This window comes from Glycine soja, chromosome 19, assembly GCF_004193775.1.
Source record: "Glycine soja cultivar W05 chromosome 19, ASM419377v2, whole genome shotgun sequence".
In the NCBI taxonomy this organism is placed as follows: domain Eukaryota; kingdom Viridiplantae; phylum Streptophyta; class Magnoliopsida; order Fabales; family Fabaceae; genus Glycine; species Glycine soja.
In genome coordinates, this window is record NC_041020.1 from 8,852,448 (window position 1) to 8,858,273 (window position 5,826).

Below are 5,826 nucleotides of genomic sequence, written 5' to 3' on the forward strand. Positions count from 1 at the left end.
TTTGTGAAAGTTAAAAATGACTTAATGATAAATAATACTTGGACATTCTTAAATTCACGAGAAGCCTAAGAGTGTGCTATTAGTGACCTAGATTATACTAAGTGTAGTTAGAAATGATATGAAAGAATACTTATTTGTAATCACAAGTTGATTAGTAGAACCATTTATTGTTGAGTGAAGGAGGATTGGACTTAATTGAAATTGAGTGAACTAGTATAAACTAATTATTTTTACTTCTTTTTATAACCTTGCTTTTGTATTTAGTGAGCAACTATTTGTTACACTCCACACACAAGCTTTTAGTATTTTATACTCACCTAAAACCTGTCTTATTAAACAGTGGACGAGAGTTCCATCTGTGTTAGTAAAACTTGTATTTGTCAGTGGAAGATAAATTCAAAACCTTACATCTTACGAAAAAGTTTATATTCTATTTAACACACTGTTTAACCCTCCAGTGTGATTTCTGTAATTTCAAAATTTGATTATTTATCCTTCTTTTTTTTCTTTTTCTTTTTCTCCCTATCTTTCCTACTTTCCCCCTGCTCACCCTTCTCCCTCACCAGTAATCACCCTTATTCGTTCTTCGGGTCTCCACTCAACCACCGGCCACCATTGCGAACACCTCCCTCCGTCATCGAACACCTTCTGTCGTGCTCCTCTTCTCGTTGACACCTTCATCACCATGTGCAATGGTTCCACCACGAAACTTGTCACTTCTGATTTGGGTAAATCAACAGATCTGGTTCATAGATCTAGGTTTTGGTAAATCAACAGATGATGAATGGGGAGCGTCACCATAGGAAACCTCAATCGTGGTTGTGCGCGGCAGCGTCGTGGTTGTTTGTAGCGACGTGGTGGGTTTCACTATGATTTGTGGTGATATCGTGGTGGTTAGGATGAGAGTGGGAGAGTTGAAAAGTCAACGGTGAAAGAGAAGATTGAATCAAGGGTAACTGGGGAAAATAAAAAAGAAAACAAAAGAAAAAATCTCATTGTTTAGTTAATTCGAAAGGTTTATAAAAATGTTGTAATTTCAATTTCTTTTTCTAAATGTTCCATCCAAACAAATAATATTACAGTACAATATTTTAAATTCTTTAAAAAAATTTAATTACTCTTAAATCTCTATTAAATTTGTTTAATTATTTTTTTTTTGAATCAAGGGACTTATATTAATTCAAAAAACCAATATTACAAGGCGATCAAATGATCCTGCCATCAACAAGGACAAAAGGACAAAAAGAGGAAAAACTCAAAACATCATGAAATGAGCTATGTGAGATTTCAGTTTATTGTTATACCACCCTCTATAAACTATATTATCTATAATATAATCAACTATGTTCGTATTATCTACAGTTCCTTCAAAAATCTTAACATTGTGGTATTTCCAGATGTCATAGACAGTTTCAGTCACCGCCAGCTTCAGAACATAGGCCTTATGTCCCTTTCCTTTACCGTGCCTAATAATCCATTTTAGCTCTTCATTCCATTCCTGAGGATGATGCTTTACCTGAATCCACTCAAGGAATTTTTTCCACACATCACCAAAGACACTACATCCAAAGAAAAGGTGATCATGGGATTCTGGTCCCTCACAGAAGCAACAAATCTTATCACCTAGCATTCCAAATCTTAGCAAACGATCTTTTGTGGGTAGCCTACCATGGCAGGCTTGTCATAGAGTCATCAAAGCGCGAGGTCTAGTAGGGTTACCACAAAAAAGTCTATTCCACACAACCTCATTCGAGCCTTCACATCGCATCTTCAGATACAGTGTCTTCATACCGAATTTTCTCCTATCCTTCTGGCCCAAATCACTATGCATATTATTAATATGAACTCTTTGATTAAGAATGGATCTCATAATCCAAGACTGAGTTGTCTTCTGCGGAATCTCCATTATACTTTGATTTTTTAAATAGTAGGTATGTACCCACTTTACCCACAAATTATCTACCTTCTCACTAAGACTCCAAAGTAGTTTCATCATAGTGACATGATTCCACGTTTGGAGGTGAATAACATTCAAACCCCCGTATTTCCTAGGCCTGCAGACATTAGTCCAGGCTACAGGACTTTTACGACTTTTGTCAACACCACCTGTCCAAAGGAAAGTCCTACAAACAATATTAATTTTATGGATAACAAACTTAGGCAACGGAAAACATTGCATCCAGTAGTTTGCTATGGAAAAGGTAACACTCTTAATGAGTTGTAGCCGACCTGCATAACTCAACAACTTATTACTCCAGTGATTAATCTTTCCAGTTATTCTATCAATTAGATTGAGATAATGAGAAATAGACGACTTCTTACTAGTCAAGGGTACACCTAAGTATTTGAAAGGGAGGGACCCCTCTTTAAAACCTGTCAGCTTCATAATATCAGTCTTCATAGGAGCATCAACCCCCCACAAAGTAAATATTGCATTTACTCGGGTTTACCACTAAACCAGCTGTTTCAGAGAAGGTATTCAAGGTCTGCATCAACATCTCTACTGATCTGCAATCTCCTCTAGCGAAAAGCAAGACATCGTCAGCAAAGGCCAAATTAGTAATATTTAGCTTTTCGCATTTGGAATGATGATTGAAATCAGGATTCCTTTGCATCTTGTGGAGGAGTCTATTGAGATATTCCATGATAATAACGAACAGCACCGGGGATAAGGGGTCCCTTTGCCGTATGCCCCTATTAGCTTTCATAGATTTGGTATAATTACCATTGATATTAAACCTGTAGGTGACGGAAGTGACAATAAGCATAATCCACTTAACAAATTGTTTAGGAATACCTGTTTCCAGCAGAATAGTTTCCAGAGCAAACCAGTCCACCATGTCATACTATTAATTATTAATTTGATAAAAAATGAATTAAAAACTATTAATTATTAAAAAGATATTTTTAAATTACCAGAGAATTTAATTAAAAAACTCAATATTATAGTATCGTGCCAGTGATTTAGCCGTTAATGATTTCTTATTAGCTACATCCCCTTGGAAGTTGATGCTTGAACAATAGTATTTGATTTTGAAAAATAGGAAAACAAAATATCTATTTTTTTTATAGGAAAACCAAAATTTTGGATTAAGTAAAATAGGGAGAGAAAAATTATAATTTAACCTTTAATTTTTTATATGATTAAAAATTATTAATATTTATAATAATTACATTTATGATCATATTTAAAATAATTTATAATTAGTTGATAGTAGTATAAAACTTTGCATTGCCAATGATTTAAAATTAAACTATGTTTCCTCAATTTAAAAAACATCATTTACATTATATCAACGACCATTTCTCTAAAAAGAAAAAATATTATTACATGCTTCGAGTTTATATTATTAGCCAATAAAAATTGATTCAGTCGGTAAAGATTAAACTTATATCTCTTAAGTCAAAAAAGTGTGAAATCAAATTTCGTTGTTTATGTAAAGACTTTGTTGGATGTCCTCTATAAGTACTTCTATAAGTACCTTAACCTTGGTTAGTCCTAAGATTCAACACACTTAAATTTTATATGGAAAAAAAGTTTCTATTATTTCAATTGTAGTGTCTATTCCAAATGCTACCATAACATTTGTATTTGCTATGAGATAACTCATGAGTCTAGCATAAAGCGAAGGAAAAAATAAATATTTATCCTCCTAAAATTTCTACCTTTTTTTTAAATAGATACCTTAAACTTTAGTTTTGATTTAATTCATCCTTAAATTTTACTCTCTTTGAAAATAAACACCTTAGAGGAGGGATCAAGTTATCACTCATCTTCACCATTTATTTCTTGAAATCTAATGGATATAATGAGTAACTAATGACAAGACACTAAATCAGTATGCTAGTGTCTTTGTTTAGTTAGTTTTATAACAATATTTTGAATGTATCATTAGTTATTATTTTTTAATTATAAAAATTTATAAATTAAAGAATTTCTTAATATACAATTATTTTTAATTTTATTTTATATAATTTTACATAATAGTTTACGCATTTACACATTATATTTTAATTTTACAAGCAATTAATAATTTAATTTAATAAATTAATATGTGAATTATTTATATAAATTATTAATATAAAGACTGAAATCAACTTTTGGTCCCCTACTTAAATAATAAATAAAATTAAATACTAAAATTATGTTATTTTTTATTTATATTTTTTTATAATTTATATATGGAAATAAATTTAAATTTGTATAAATTAAATAAAAAAAAATCATTATTCATTGATGAAATTTTCTTGATTTATATAATTGGAAAATAAAAATTATTTATTAAATAATTTTTTATTGTTAAAACGAAAATATTAACATGTCACTTTTCTAAAAACATAAATATTATAATTTTAGTAATTTAAATAACTATAAGAAAAATAATTTACATATTAAAATGAATTTATGTAATTTGTATAAGTTACATAATATAATTTTCATATTAATTGATGCAATTATATTTATTTATATAATTAGAGTAAAAATAATTTATATATTAAAATCAATTTACAAAAGTTATATAAATTATATAAAATAATTTAATATTAATTTATGAAATTAAATTTTTAATTGGTAAAATTAAAATAAAACTATGTAAACTATTCAAAATAAAAATAAGTAAAATGATATAAAATAAAAATAAAAATACTTATATACTTAATAAATTTGTGTAATATATAAATTTTTATAATTGGAAAAAATGATAACTCCCGATAACGGAATGTTTTAGGGTATTTATTTGTATAACAAATAGGGGTGGGTAAATGGGCTTAGGTCCATGGACTGGCCTGTGGGGCCTGCTGTTCATGCGGGTTACGGACCAATTTTTTTAAACGGTCCATGATTATGTCATATTTTTGGGCCCGCGCTGCTTAACCCGTGGCTATGCGAGTTTGGCCCGTGGGGTTCGTGGGTTACCCGCAGCCCACATTAGATTTGATTTGTGTGACCCTGACCCAATTATATTAGGTTTGATTTTCTCTTTTTCACTCTAAACTTTTCTTTTAAAATAACAGATAAAGAAATATATTAGATAAGATAAAGATTTAAAGATAAAAATAAAAGATTTAAATTAAAAGATGATAAAGATAAAAAAAAAATGATAAGATAAAAAAAGATAACAAAAATAAAAGATTAAGATAAAAAAGATAAGTGATAACATGCTAAAAATTTTCATTTTTGATATTTTCTCGATCTTTTTTCTATTAATCTATCCTTTTCATACCTCCAAGCCATAAATAATAAAAATATCAATTCTTATCATTTAAGCTAAAAATAATTGTTAAATAAATATTTTTAAAGATATTTTAATATATTTTTATCATAAAAAATAACTCACATCAAATTTAGCCGTTATCATCGTAGCAGTCTAATAACACTTTTTCTCCTCACGATTTTTCTCTACCATGCAGTCATGCACACGCACAAGTCATACGATTCTTTCCCTTACAAGGAAAACAAAATGCGACTCACACTCACGCAGTCATGCGACACACCATAGCGGCATAGCCTCGACCCACCACCGCGCCACCACGCAAAGTACATCTCTTCTCTCTCTAGAATTTGTTTTTATCCTATTTTTGTTGGGCTGATTCATTGTTGTTGTTGTACTCATAAATGTGGAGACAGAGAAGGCTCAAACTACTTCAATATGGAATCATTTGTTGTTGGAGATGTTCAAATTTCATATTTTAGATTTATTGCTTAGATTTTCTTTTGTTAAGACATTATTTATTTATTGATGTAATTGACTAATTATTGAGATTTTATTTACATTTGTATTTAACTTAATTTGATTGTATTGTATTTTTATTAAAATTGAAATT